A 17,020-nucleotide genomic window follows, 5' to 3' on the forward strand; every position below is an offset into this window, starting at 1 on the left:
ATAATGATTATAATCGATGTCTCATTCCATACGATATCTAGAATGGAGGAATTATTATCCCTTATCTAATGGACACGTCATTGACTAGGTCAGAGTTCGACAGCGGGTTTTAAGAGTTACGATTGCTATTTGGGATTTTGGAGTCGTACTTGCAGTAATAGTTATTAGACTTATCCAAGTGGAAGACTGTTGGATTAGGTGTCTAATTCCATAACTATAATTGGTATGTACTTGACCCGAGAGTAGCATGGTCCATTTCAGGTTGCATATCACTAGTACAATTTGATAGGATGGATATTTGAGTAAGAGGTTATTTATGATTTAATAATATATTATAAGTATAATATATTAATTGAGAAATCATAATATTTAATTAGTATTGATCAAGAATTAATTTGAAATTAATTTAGCGATCAAAAGAGACTAATTAAATTAAGGGGGACTAATTATGTAAATTAGCGATACATATGGTTTGTGATTTTGATCCATGGTGGACTAAGTTTATGTAAGAATTCATAAAGAGTTAATCCACATGCGTTATGGATCATAAGCCTATGTGTATGGATTAGGGTATACATATGACCCTTGGAATCCTACACTTTTGTATATGTTACCCTTTAGCCAAAATCGGTTGACCTAAGTCTTCTAGGAAGAACTATATCCGATTTGTGCTCCATACTCTATCAAATTCCTCCATTTATTCATTGTGTTTTGTGAACCGTTTGAGGCTTCACACTTGGGGTGCTAAGTTCTTAAAGGCCAGAATACAAGAAGCTACAAAATGAGGTAATTTTCTAACTAGTATTTTATGATTCAAATATCAAATTGTATGCTAGCTATAGGCTTCATGCTTTGGATAATTTTTTTTGCATGTATAACTAGAGAAAATTTAGATCTAAATCATTAGGGTTGTATGTGCACCATAGGATGGTTGTAATACACAAAACCCAACAGTAATATCAGAGACATGGGTAGTTTTCTGTTATATAGTTGCATTTGGGAATTGTTCAAAGCTTGAAAAATGAAATTTTGCACTCTGCCAGGGGTGAACTCGACGAGTTCAGCAGTCTGTTAGCAGATTTTCAGGTTTTTTTTGGATAGAATTAGATTTGGATTATTACCTTAAACTGTTTTGTATCATAAAATATGTTTTTTCTGATATCGTGATGATCCACATCCAATTCAAAGATAAATTGTCAAATCTTGAAATTTTTACTAGTCTATATGATAAGCTAATTGTTTGTATGATTTGGGCATATTTAGTCATATAATTTATATATTATCTTAATACTTTATGTTGATTTTATCTCATTTAATGAACAAAAGATGCTTAATTAGTTTAGGATTTCATTTTTCGGCAACAATGACATGCTCGGATGGAAAAGGAAGCGAATTTAGCAATTGGAAGCTTAGATCTTGGATTTTGAAGAAAGAAGGATGTTGTTGGACAACTTGACCCCTCGTTAGTGTTTTGGCGATATCTCATGAACTGTAACTCGATTGACAAGATTCAAAATGTTCTGAAAACTAGACATAATTTTGGACAACTTTCATGTTTTGAGAAAATGTTGATTCCAAATGGACTCCATGAGTTGGTCAGAAGTTTCATGATTCTTGACGCTGACTTGCCATCCATTGATTTTAAGTGATAGACTCGTCGAGTCGGTCACTGGACTCGACGAGCCGTCTCTATTTTTAGAATATATATATATATATATATATATATATATATATATATATATATATATATATATATAACGCTTCTCATTCAAACCCTAGCCAATGGGGGAAGCCTTGGACGATTTTTGGAGGCCAGAAGGGTTCTTGGAGCTCCAGTTTTCGAGAATTCAACCTAAGAAACAATTTAGAAGAGATCAAAGACAAATAATTATCCCTAGTTTGAGTCCAGACACACTCTCAAGTATGTCTGAATCCCTCAAACCAAGGCTCTGATACCAACTTGTAACGACCCAAAAATCACGACTAAAAATTTCTTTAAAAACATTACTAAAACCATATTTATAAAAACGTATCATAAGTCATAACATACTTTTCGAGTATTAATTCAAAACATAATCTCATTATCAGAGTAAACATTCCCAGGCTAACTGACTATGGTGTGTGCACTGCAACCTCTCCGAGCTCCTCTTTTGAAAACTGAGTACCTGAAACCAAAACTGAAAACCGTAAGCACGAAGCTTAGTGAGCTCCCCCAAACTACCACATACCATATAATAACGTATAAAGCACATATTGGGCCTTGCCCACTGCATCAGACCGAGGTCCGGACTAACTGGGGCCTTGCCCCCTGCATCAGAACGAAGTCCGGAAACTGACTTGGACCTTGTCCCCTGCATCGGACCGAAGTCCGGACTATCTGGGGCCTTGCCCCTGCATTGGAACGAAGTCCGGACTATTTGGGGCCTTGCCCCCTGCATTGGAACGAAGTCCGAAAATTGAATGGGACTTTGTCCCCTGCAGCGGACCGAAGTCCGGACTAACTGGGGCCTTACCCTTTGCATCAGACTGAAGTCTGGAAACTGACTGAACAAAGCATAACATAAACATATCAACTAGCATGAACACACATATATTGCATACTGCATCGGGTCGTAGCCCGGAACACATAACACATAAATACTATCTGAGCCACGAAGGCATCAAACATACTAACTACTACATCGGACCGAAGTCCGGAAACTACTGCTAGCTAAACGGGCCGACATTGTGGCCTTAGACCCGTTCCTACTGAAAGGATACTCACCTGGTACTGCTGAACTTGTTGATAACCCTCTGGCTGCTAACCGACAACCTTCTGAGCCGCTGCTCCTCTAGCTCTCTGAGTTACCAATATCAAAATGATACTTAGTCTGACAGTCCTTCAAAAGTCAACTATGTCAACTCTGTTCAAAGCCAAAGTCCTGGTCACAGTCAACCTTCTAGGTTGACCCTACTTGCCGATTCAGCCTACTAACTAGTCGAGTTCATAAGCTCTGAAATCCCTTTTATTCGCGAATCGACTCGCCGAGTCTACTGATTTTCGAGTCCTGACCTGTCCACTCACTGGGTCCCCACTCAACTCACTGATGCGAGTCTTAACTCGAAGGGTTTGGGGTTTCGCGACTTGACTCGCCGAGTCCAAGGCAATCTTCAACAGACTCGCCGAGTCGTTCTTCCAACTGGTCGACTTGCTGCCTAACTTCATCCAACTCGCCAAGTACACCCATGTGACTCGCCGAGTCTCTTCAGTTCTTAATCCATACAGTGGCTTTTCGAGCCATGCAGGGGCTCAAATCCATAGATCCATTTCTCTAGAGCCTAACCCCCACGTAAAGTGGAAAAATTTACGTGTAATCAAGGAGTTATAGGCTTAGAACACTCTAGGGCTAGGGTTTGTAACAAAGGGGCTTCACCAACAACTTATTGGCCTAAACTTTATGACTTTCTGGGTTATTACCAACCTAGATCCGAGGTAGCAACCTCAGATCTATTCCAAACTCGAAATAGATCTCATCCATACTCAAAATGCCCAAAACTCAAACATAAGATAGATCTAAATGCACATAAGCCCAAACAATAGACTATTACCTCAAATAAAAGCTCCAACTAAAGTAAATCCCGGATCTACACCACTCCTTTGCAGCAAATCCCTTGATCTTCAAGCCCTTCTCCAAGATTCTTTCCTCCAAGGCTCTATTCTCTCAAATAATGAAGGCTCACTCAAGTCTAGGGTTTCTCGAACTAAAAAGTGGAGCAAAGAGGCTGAGGGTGGGTTATAATGTGCTTTATATATGGCACAACCTCTCGGATTAGGGTTTTTCTCGCCTAGACCAGACTCGCCGAGTCCACTTGCTGACTCGCCGAGTCGGTCACTTACTCAATGACTCGGATCCCGCTCCGACTCGTCGAGTTCTTCCCTGGACTCGACGAGTTGACTCTTGATTTAAAGCTTAACCTTTCTTTTCTTGGTCTTCCTGATTATGGCTGTTACAACATTGGGTCCAAGTAAAATATGATGAACAATATTGAATTTGAAGTTTGGGCTCACATCAGATTAATTGAGTGAACATTGAAATTCTAAATTAAAAAAAATAAGTTTGATTTTGGTTTTGATCTAAACAAAAATAATTTGATCAACAATGAGGTTGAACTGAAATAGATCCAATGATACAAAGCGATCAAAAATGAAAAAGGCAAAGCACGAATCGAATTCATGAACAATTTGGAATCCATTTCAGAATTTGAGATACCTTTTTGATTATCCGAGTTCCATTTGCAACAAACGAATCAAATTTTGAAGATATTGGTTCTTTTGTTGGACCAAGAAAATTTCCAATATGAACATTATACTACCCATGATGCGTGTTGTACAACTCGTTCTTCGTTTTCTTCAACGATCTAACACCATCTTCATAAGATCCATCAACATTTTTGGGTTTTGACTTCAAATTCATTGCAACTCTTGATGATTGTTGCTTTGGAACCCAAATTTGCTTTATGGATTTTGGCTTCACAACATCATTTGATGATTTTTGTGAATAAACTCACTTGTTCTTACGTTTGATCTTCTTCTTCTTTTTCTTTCTCATCTTTCTGATCTTTGGGGTTTGATGAATTGAATTCAAGAACAAACCCACTTTCCACAACTTCAACTTGACAAGTTTGGATCATGTCTTTTGGAGTTTGATATTTATGAATTTCTTTGATTGATGGTTTTCGATCAGGAATCATTCCTTCAAACAGATCACAATAATACCAAATATCATCGGTTTGAACTCCAATCGAGTAAAAATCTTTTTCATCTTCACGAAAATCAACTTGAATCTTCTTATCTTGAACTTCAAGAACATCATGAACTTGATGAACTTCTTTAAGAATATCCGGGTAAAATGCAAGAACATTATCACCATGTATGCATTCATCAAGACGAATTCCTACAATTACTTCATCATCTTTTTTCTTCTTTTTTCTAAGTTGTTACCAAACGATTAAGCAACATCTTATGATGATCACGATCAAGAGGATAACCATTGAACTTTCCACATTCACATTTCTTACTAGAAATGAGAGAATTTTGTTTGAAATACCCGGTTACAAAACAATTAAGAACTCCTTCAAAACTGAATCACCGTGGATAATCATCCACAAAACCAATCTTCACGAATTGTTTCTTCCATCTTTGATAAATCGATATGAACTTGGGTTTTCTAGAGAGAGAAAACAAAAATGACTTGAATTCTAGTGAAGAAAATCGAATTATGAAAATAATCAATGAACAATTCGAATTCTAGAATCCAAAAACTTTCTAAAACACGAAGATCAAAACACAATGAAGAATCACTAAAGCAAGAATGTCATCATAGATCAATTCTTGATCAAATCAAGAACACCTACTCTGATACCAGTTGTAATGGTGCTAATTATGATGACATATGAGAAATTTTAGAAAGAGTACAAGTGGGTTTACAATATTTCTCTCTCTAAAACTAATCACTCTAAAGTTCTTCCTTAGATAAAAATGAGTGTCACTCACTTCCTTATAAAGGAAAGACAACTCATTACATACATACAAAGGAGTAAGCACACATGACATCCAAAAGTGACTTTGCACCATAAGAGTTTAAAGCTATTTTTGTGATTCTAATATGAACAGTTGAAAAATGAGTTTTGTCACATCAAAAATTATTACAACACGATTTTTCTTAGGATAAAAGTGTTTCTATATATCAAATATATGTTGATTTCAATATTCTTTGTGTACGATTTATAAGTGTTTAATAAGTTTTTTATACAAATGTTATAGTATATCTTGTAGCGTTTTTCTATTATTAATTATATATATATTTTTTTTACTATTTATTATTCATTATATATAGAAAATGACATATGTTTGATATTTAATTTACAAAACTTAACACGATCTATAAAATAATTGAAAGTTTTAATATTTTTTTTCTTACTTTTTGTTTTTCATTAATAAATATTAAACAACAATTTGTTAAAAGTTACTATCAAAATACGGTTCATATACAATTTACAAAACTTAAAATAGTATATATAAAATCATCCGATAGACATAACTAATAATTTAAAACTATGATTCTTAACTAAACTAACAAGTTAGCTATAAGTTTGATTTTCTACTATTTAATCTTGTTTTTTCATGTATAAATATTAAATCATAATTTTGTAAAAATTACTATTTTAACTAAATAATTATATTTTTACGCAAAGCATATAGATTTACCTTGTTTTTATATATTCATTAATTGTTTCCAAGAAAAAACTACATAATATTTCAAATAATTAACAAAAAATGTGCCAATGATCCTAAGTATGAAAACTGGTTAGATCGTATTTAAAGTAGGATCCCATGTAAGACCGCAGAATCGTAGGTAGCATCGTAGGATTGGAATCTGATTCGATCCTATCTTCCATTGATCTTGTTTATTTTTTTGCAATTGATTTTCTTTTCCTATTTTATGTCTTTTACCCTTTACAAGTTTACAATTTATCATTTTGTGTTGTGAATTGTGACTAATGTTTTGAAGTTTTTATAGATTGTGAATGAAAATTATGTTTTTAAGATATTTTTTCATTTTTTAAAATTACAAGTTAAAATTATGTTTTTTTTTGTTTGTAGGATCTTAGGATCTTGCAAAGCGAGAGATAACAATCAACTCTATATTTTTTTTCTAATAATCATTAGATATTTCAACTAAATCAATTAGTGTTTAAACCATTGCAAATATTCGATCTATGTCATTTTTATGTCTTCTCATAATATTGTTTAACCTAGAAAATAATGTTTTGATTATGAAAAGTTTTATCTATCCGCAATGAAAATTTGTGTCCATAAGAAATTTAAGGAATTTTTTTTTTCTAATAATCATTAGATATTTCAACTAAAACAATTAGCGTTTAAACCATTGCAAATATTCGATCCATGTCATTTTTATGTCTTCTCATAATATTGTTTAATCTAGAAAATAAAGTTTTGATTATGAAAAGTTGTATCTATCCGCAATGAAATTTTGTGTCTATAAGAAATTTAAGGATTTTTTTTTCTTTTCTGATCGACTATGAATCTAAACATCAAAATTAATTGTGAGATTTAAAATTGATTATGAGATTTAGAGAAAGATTTATGGTTTAATGGACGATCATATTACCCACTTCACACACACAACTTTGTGGTTAGTTATAAAAAAAAGAAAAACCATCATAAATGGTCCCTGTGGTTATTCAAAATTTGAAGTTTAGTTCTTATGGTTTAAAAACCTCTAGATGGTTCCTGTGTTTTCAAAACTTTTGATGTTTGGTCCTTTTTGCTAACTCCGTTAGCTTTCTACCGTTAAATGAAGAGTATTTCCATCATTTAATTATTCAGGGACCTTTTATGAGGTTTTCTTTTATTTTTTTATTTTTTTAAAATTAATTAAATTTAATCTCTCTCTCTCTCTCTCTCTCTCTCTCTCTCTCTCTCTCTCTCTCTCTCTCTCTCTCTCTCTCTCGTTAACAATATCCTTGTAAACAACCCACATTCAAATGAAACTGAAACTAATCGAAACAATCAAAGCAAATCGATGAACCCAGCTGACCAAAAACACACAACCAGCTAGCAATTAACACACAGTAACACAACCACATTGGAACGAGAGAATACCAAAAACAATAAAGCGAAAGTGTAAAATTGATCTGAACAAAAATCAGATTCTAAGCGGGCTTATTGTGAATGAGTAACTGATGGAGGTCAAAGGTACAGAGGGGCAGAAGATCGTCTACCGCCTGCAGTTGTCCGCCGGAGTAAAAAGTCAACGAGATGGTGCGACTGTGAGTAGTGACAGACAAAGTAGGGAGCAGATGAGACTGTAAGAGATCAGCATCGAAGGTATGGCTACAACTTCGTACTTGACTGAGAGGGATAGAGAATGACTGGAGATGATGGAGGAAACATGTGTGTATTTTAGGCTCGATTAAAATTTTGAAATGTTGAATGAGAATCGTGTCTGATACCCTTTCAATGTGAATGAGATTTCGATTCCGATGACCACTTTCAGAAATCCTTGAAGAACAACAGTCAAATGGGTGCTAGTACCTCCGATAAACCAAAACGGTTTATTCCTCCACCAGTTTTCTAACTCAATCCGTAAACCTAGAAATGATATGAAAATACACATGTGAAATCGATTTTTCAGAAATCGATTGTTCTTGAAAACCAATTACCCATAAGCTTTTTAGATTCAGAAATTGATTTCAATTCTAGAAACAAACCCAGAAATTCGATTGTTCTTGGAGGTGGTTGGCGATGGATGGTGGTGGCGGTGAATCATCTTTTCAAGCTGGAGATGTTCTTGAGATTGTGTGTATGTGTTCTTGATAATGTTAAGTGTGTGTTTTGAAAGGAGTTTGAAAGAAGATGATCTAAGTGGTAGGAGAGAGAGAGAGAGAGAGAGAGAGAGTTTTTTTCTTTTTCCAGTGATCTAAGGTGGGGTGTTTGGGGTTGAGCTCCAACGAAGCTAAGGAGGTAAAGTGGTGGGGATGAATTCTTTTTCCGGTGAGCCTTCCTCGGTCCTTTTGCCTCATCTCCGACAACAATTCTCAACAGAAAAGTAGCAACAGCAGGGGCGTTTGGATGGAGCTTCTCAGACACGAGTCATGAGTGTGTTGCAGTCAATTGAAGAAGAAAATGGGAGAGAGAGAGAGAGAGAGAGAGAGAGATAACTTTTATATATTTAATTATGTTTAATTTTTTCTTTTTTTAAAAGTACGAGAAAACATCATCAATGGTCTCTGTGGTGGTGAAATGATGAAAATACCCTTCAGTTAACGGACAAACTTAACGGAGTTAGCAAAAAGGACCAAACATTAAAAGTTTTGAAAACACAGGTGTTAGAAAAAGGGATGAATAGATTGCTTGGATTCTCTGAAAGTCGTGATTCACTATCAAATTGAAGTATTTCGATGGTACAGATCGAACACTCAATTGGATGAAATTCAGAGAATAAAATCTGAGAATGTATATGAAAAATGTTCTTCAACATGTACCAGAATATTGACCAAAAAACGGATATATCAATCATGTCTGAAAACTGTCAACAGACAGTTAGAAACTGTCATAAAACTAACAAACTGTCATTAAACGGATGTCATGGAATAAAGGGTCAACTTTCTAAAATTGGAATAAAGGGTCAGCTCGATCCCAGCCAGGGGCTCTGCCCCTTGGACCCCGCCAGGGGCTGCCGCCCCTGGGACCCCGCTCCCAGGGGCGCTGTCCCTGGACCCCCGTTCGTTTAGGGGCTTCGCCCCTAAATAGCAATGTACTTTAAATCTTGAAAAACTTGAACAAGTGTGCACTCCTACACCATCCTAACTTGTTCAATATTCAACAAGATCACTTTTGGTCAACAAATTTAATCCTATTACACTTAAATAATATTTGATGATATAAAATCACCAACAACAGGGACCATCTATAAGGTTTTTAAATCACAAGGACTAAACTTCAGATTTTGAATAACCACAAGGACCATTTATGATGTTTTTTCTAAAAAAAAATTATTATTGAGATTGTTAAATTCAATCTTAAAATTTTATAGGAATTCACAATCTATAATTATCTAAACAAAATGTTTTTTTTTTAAATCCAAATATTAATGTTTAGATCAAAAATATATTTTTCAATAAGCAAATCAAAAAATTAAATGCTTATGGTTTTTACAGAACTTAGTTGGCCTATATATATAATAAAATTATTTTACAAAACAAATAAATGAAGAACAGAGTTTTGGGTTTCCCTAAAAAGAGACGTAAAGTGACACAAGAGGGGAAAGAAAGTGGCGTGTAAGGTGGGGATTTGGATAGAGAGTGTGGATGGTAGACCCCTTCTCGAAACAATACCGCAGACGTTGGTGTTTTAAATTGTAATGTTGTCTGTCGTAATCCGGCACGTCACCTTCCTCCGCAGCCGCTCACTATTTACTCCCACCTCCATTTCCTTTTTATAAATTTATTTCTCTTTTAAGTAACACTCTTTATCCTCTATTTAATATTTGATCGTTTAGTCGACTAGGTCAGTAGGTAGTATGCCCAAAAGGGTGACTAGATGTTAAAATTAAATAATAAACGTTTTTTTGCTGTATTTATTTTATGAACATTAACAAAAAAATAACAATACTCGTATATTTATTGTTAAAGGAAATAACCAAAAACTATGTTTTCAGAAAATGTTCAATATTTGCGGAATGCGGACCTGGAAGCGGTGTGATACCGACACGGGTTTAGTGGTCCTCCTAGTTATACCGTGTTTCCATAATGTTGTTTCCACTATATATCGGAATAGTATTTCCGATGTTATGACTGTTAATGGAAAAAAATTAGGTGTTTAGTCTACCTTATATGTTTTGTTAGCATTTTATCAATTTAGATAATGTAAGATCATAAGCTGTAATGTAAAAAGATTGTCTATCGTGAACACGTAGAACTTATCTGTAAGTTGTGAAGTTATGGTCAAAACATATTTTCGTTGAGTAATCGTCAATGGATACTCTTAGTTGGCGTTAATAATGAGGATATGTGGCATTTTTTGGTAAAGATGTACGTACGAGGTTGTAAAGACAATGACTTGCAACACTAACTTGGGTTGGGACATAACACTACAACCTACCTCAGCATAAGTGGCACTTTTCAGGAAGTTATATTTTGGGAGATAGGTTGATGTCTCCACAGGCATGGAAGGGCACCTGTTGCTCATCTGTTAGTTGTTTTGTAAGGAGGTTATTACATATCATGGTCTGATGTGAATAAATTATTATTTACGGTATGTAACTACGAGCTCTGTTTTGACAATAAAGTATTCTTCTTGATAACAACTTTGTGCTCCGATGACTATTTTTCCGCTCATGTGACCACTACATGGTTCCAAAATTGAGTGTTTCCATTTGTCCAAATGGTTGACACGGTGACAATTAGTGACATAGATGACGACTTCAATATTCACTTGATAAATTATTCGAAGAAGATGTGGTGACCACGGTCAATTACGACAAGGGATGCAAGTAGTTTTTCTTCGCTCAAATCTATAAAACTATAGATAAGAAATCTGATCATAAAAGTTCAAAACGAATACAAATAATGTTTGCAAAATAATTTTACTTCGCAACTGATATAAAAAAAAATAGTACTAAAATTGATGGTTGTTGTAAGTATTAATGTGGTTTACCATCCTTGAATTCTTCATTGCTAAATTGAAACAATATATAGAGAGTCTTTGGAAACTTCCTTCAAAGGAACCCCAATAAATCTAAAGAATGTAATTTTGCATGATATGCTTGCCAATGAAAAAATATGAACACTAAAGTAGTCACTCGGTCAATATATCCTTTAAGAAGTGCCCAATGTAGGGGTGTGAATACTTGATCAGAATGTTCAAAGAGGGAATGCCTTCCTAATGAAAGAATAGTTGCCGATAGAGTGCCCTCGTGATAAGAGAATAGCCAGAGAGAAGGGGAGAATGCCCTATTGATGAGAGAATGATAGGAGAGAGAATGCCCCCTTGGTGGTAGGATGGTCCTTTTGAAAAATAATTCTAAGCCCTTAAAGTGATCGAGTACTTAGAAAATACATTATAGCCTGAGCAAAAGGCGTTCCAGCTTATACCAAATGTGCTCCTGCTTAGGGGATGCACTATTATGTAGAATGCGCTTCATGGAGGTGCTGTTATGGAGAATGCGCTCCATGGATGCGCTAATCCTTCTAAATATGCTCTAGGGGTTCAAGAATGTGCTCTCGATGATGGTGAATGTGCTTTTTTACTTCTGAATATGGTGGTATGGTCCTTTGGAAGTTGTTTAATGTGCCCATGTGCATGGTTGGTGGTCATGCAAGTTCCTAAAGGTTGATGATTCTAGAAGCAATTATATGACATCTTATTGATTGGTTGATGATTTAAGGCCTATTTATGGATGTGTCTGGCCCATCATATATAGGGTACACATGCTTGCCTATAAATAAGGACTCCTATCTCCATTAACATTTGCTATTGCAAGATATGTGTGTTTATGAGTTCATAAATTCCAAATAACAATCATTACGATGCTGAGAGCATATCATTTGGAGCAGTTTATCAACAAAAAAGATTCCATTTTTGTAAGAGCTCGAGTGAGGCGCAACCTTGTACGAGTGATTTTAATTGTTCCTAAAAGATTAATAAAACCATTCTCTCGTTCTCCCTTAAACATACATCGACCGAACCATGTTAAATATTGTATTTATTTTTACAGTTTTTTTATTATTGTCTTTCAGAAGTTTATTCCACATGTTTTATAAAAAACGTTTGTAGTTTGTTTGATGTTTCTTAACTTGTTTTTGTTGAATAACAACACCCAACACTTTGTTGTTGGGGATAGGGATATAATCGTGTTTGTGTAAGTGTGCTCATCCACAAACTTACAAACTTAGATATATTTATGCAATATTATCTTATATAGCTCTCATCCGTTATTTATATTTTTTTAGCATAACAAACTGCTTCAAACTTGTCTTTTTTACATTTGTTCGTTTTAATTTGAAATGCCCCTTCAAAACTTTTCATTTTCATTGTTAGCTTAAGATCTTATTTGGTTTTGTACAACTATAACAATTTAATATATAACGAGGGGTTATGTGCTGTTAAAAACTTTTGTTTGTATGTTAATGGATCAAACATTCTCTAGTGAGTAGTCTTAGTTTCTTTAGAATCTAATAATACAATAGAAAATTATCATTTTGGGTTGTGAGAGTTCAACTTTATCATCATCATAGATTCAATATCATCACAAGTTGATAAACACTTCAACTAGTTAATTGGTTTGTTGTGTGATAGTATGTTTGAATCATCAATAAACATCATCATTTTCCATGATTGTTTATCGATTTATAAACATCATATGTACGGCCATAATGAGCAACTCCCTTGTGAGATTGTGGGATCGAAAAAGCTTCGGGATCGGATGGATTCACTCTTGAGTTCGTTAATTGTTTTGGAACTCAGTTCAAGATGATTTTGTGATTGTTTGGATGCAATCCATCGTTATTGCTCGTATTACAAATCAACCCCTAAGATTCCCATTTTTACACATTTGACCAATATGATGGATTAATTGACTAACAACTCTCATCATTTTTACCATTGGCCCTTCCCTGTTAGTTTACTAACATTTTGAATCCTATATTACTAGTTTAATTAACTTAAGGTTAACCTTCACTTTTGTCTAATTATTCTAATTTAACCCAAATTCAAATCCATCCTTTTATGAAATTTTCTTATAAGATTTTTTTAATCATTTTCACAAATCATAATATTATTTATTCTTATTATTTAATCCTTATTTTTATTATTAAATTCTATTTTATTTTTAATTTAATTATATTTTTTTCATCTTCGTGACCTACTGCTACTGCAAGTGTTTGACTCAATTTGGTGTTGCTCTTTTAGGACTAGAACCCAAGTAGTTGTGATTGACTCAATTTGAGAATTCAAGCAATGTAATGAGTTAGCTATTGTTGTTGCAAGACACTGATTCAAATTCATACATAAAAGGTGATGTCCTAGATATTGCTAACTTAATTTCAGGATCCAAGTAATGAGACTGGTATTCAAGATAACATACTATAATATCCAATTCAAGATACCTTGTCAAAATCCAACCAATATTGATGGAAAACTGAACAAAATACATGGCACAAACAATTCATACTTCACAAATACATGACCAAAAAAATCAAAGTTAACAACAATAAACAAATTGTATTTTGGTATAAACCCAAACGTCATTGTCACATTCTTGATAGAGCCTAAAGAAATCCAAAGGGAACAAGCTTTCTTCATTTGGATGCTGACGTAGACCAAGTACATTGGTCCAACTTTCTACGTAATTTTTCCCACCCCACCACCCATCCCTATCATTCGCATCGATGATATTTTTGGTAGAAACTTCACTAACAAGAGAATATATAGAGGAATTATCCTTATTTGGTTGATAGAAACAAATTCTCGATGTGGTCCAAAACCTTTATGTGGTCAAAGTTTGGTATTATACAATATAACTATCTAAGGGAAGGGAAAGGGAGATGATGTTTGCTTCATAATAAGATTCTTTGAATCCTACTTCCTTGCTTCATATCTCAACTCTATTGCCTCTCTCGCACGACATTTTTTTACGAAGACACCTGATATATTAGTGTTTGAAGATGAATATAAATTGATCGATTAAGGTTCAAGCAAGGTAGATGAAGTGACCAATTAGGGTGCAGATGTAACACCATGATTTTTCACTTAAAATTTTCTTTTTTTAACCAATTTGTATCAGAAAACGTTAGCGGAAGTCTTATTAAGAAAACACCACCAGTGTTACTTGAAAATCTTTCAAAAAACCCATCATAATTGAAAGTTGTAAATTTCAAACCAAAACAAGTATCAAAACCAAAGGTAAATGAAACATCACGTCGAGTCTCAAACTCCTCTCATCACTAGAAAACCAAAGACTATAACTACCCAAAAGATCCCAATCTCACCATGACATCAATTTCAAGCTACATTTACCAATGCAAAAGCCACAACAATAGGCAAAAAACAAGTGTCAACATCAGCACAGGGAGTCAATCCCAAGCACAAAAGCATGGAAACAAAACATACACATGCACTATGTCAAGTTGTGTAATCACATTAATCCATGAAACATACACCGATAATTATTAATATATAAATATATACATTAATCCGGGCATTCTTTCATCATATTAAAATGTAATTCATAAAGACCTTGTTTGCTACTAGTGACCTGGTGACCCAGTGCACCAAATGGGGTGCGACTTCCACCCGTAACACTACATATGGTTCTTTACCTTTATTACTCCGACTTTGCATGTATGAGCACGATGCATTTGTTATTTGAGTGTGGTATTCGTCACCTTCATGAGTATTTCTAGACCCAAATGTGATGATTGATCTAGCGTCTCCGAGTAACCAACATCACTCTAGTTCCCGTACACCGAGTGCACCAGAACCATGCCTCGAAATGATCAACTAGAAAACCATTCGACATCGACTTGGCTTAAGCTCTTTATCCTCCAACGATATCTTTCCATCGCAATATCTCGTAAGGGTACACACCTAGGTTAGGTTACCACCATTATATCCATGTTATATGTATTCCACTATATTTAACTAATTGGTATAATTAATTATTCTCTCGTATGGGAAAACACACACCTCACCAATAACATTATGTAGTCATGCTAGTGAATTATTATCATAGTTAATTCATGCGATACCACATCTCATATCACACATAAAAGGCATATTTACATAAACACTACATAACTCTAATTGGTAGCATGTAAAGTGATATATATTTTATCAAAACAACTTCTAGCTTGCATATCCTATTTTCATTGACGAATAACAAAACAAAATTATAACATGCATATCGTCACAATTTAAGCATACAAGTGATCCTTACTTCTAGCATGGTCCTAACTCTTTCAATTTGCACCAAATAATTAATTTAAGAATTCTAGTATACAAAGGAGTACTAATTTCAATTGCATCATGAATAAGTTTACATGTCTAGGTTATGATTAACTATTGACATTCAGTTTATAACATCACACAAAACTAAATAGACAAGACCACAAGTATAGGTGCATGCTATCCTTCCAAACAAGTGTTTAAACCACGCGAAAAATGACTAACCTTTAGTCCAAGTTATGTGTAGTTATGAACAAAGGAAAATCGCCTTCACACAGGTACTCTAACACCCTTGAAAGAATGCACAAAGAACTGATCAAAAAAATATCATAAAAAATGATTTCATCCTGTCAGAATTCACGTCGTGACTAAGAGGGTGTCACATCGTCAGCCCGGTGTTCATCACGATTCTTGCATGATCAGTTCCCGTCCTCACGTCATGGAACTAGGATATCCATGTTGTGATATAGATAATCGTTAATAATTGACCAGGCAATTCCACGTCATCATGACATGGCAAATGAATTCTCACATTGTGGCCAAGAATTAGACGCGGCCCTAAACGTTCAAAGTCATGGCGTCATGACGTGGAAAATGGGTGCTCCCGTTGTGAGAATTGGGCAGTTATAGATTTTTTTTCATCGATTGATAACCTTAATCTGCTCAATTTGGGTCCAATCAAAACCTCTATTGGTATGATCTTAACCCCTCAATGCCATTTCTAAGTGACAAGAATGGGACTAACTAACACACAAAAAAAATAGAATTTTGCATCGTCCAAGGTTTCTTCTTATGTATGGTTGTAGGACAGCATAATGAATCAAAGATAGATGTCCTTACCTTCTAGAAATCCATAAATAAATCACCAACATGATGCTTGGGAAGAACCTCAAGAATTCCACCAAGAGTCCACCAAATACACCAATGACTTCACCCTTCTTCTTCACTTCAACTCACCATCAAAGGCAAGAACCACAGAACACTCTCTCAACATGGTGGAGGCTTATAGTAGGGTTTTTTGGTTGTACGTGGCTGATTAATCTTTGATTAGGATTAAGTGGTGTATAAATACAAGCTAATTGTTAAGGTTATACCCTTAAAGTGTGTAAAAATGACTATATGACCCATCTGCACGATCAAGTAACTATTTTGTAACATCCATAAAGTTCATGAAGAATTTAAACTTTTCAAATAATTCCACAAACCATCATTATTTACAAAATAGTTTTCAAAACATGTTTATTATCAAAGTTTTCCCAAAATCATGAAACAAAACACGAGGAGGTGCATGATCACGTCGTTGCCTTCCCGCGATCATCAGAGGTACCTGAAACATAACTCAAAACTGTAAACCCAAAGCTTAGTGAATTCCCCCAAAATTCCAACACAACAAAGAACCAGAATAATAATAGTAGACAACATGCATACAGAGCCTTCAGTCTGACTAGAACGCCCCACCGGCCTGCAGTCTACTTCGTACGCCCACATCGGGCCTTCAGCCTATCTGGAACG

The sequence above is a fragment of the Lactuca saligna genome, chromosome 7, assembly GCF_052625555.1.
Source record: "Lactuca saligna cultivar CGN05327 chromosome 7, ASM5262555v1, whole genome shotgun sequence".
In the NCBI taxonomy this organism is placed as follows: Eukaryota; Viridiplantae; Streptophyta; class Magnoliopsida; order Asterales; family Asteraceae; genus Lactuca; species Lactuca saligna.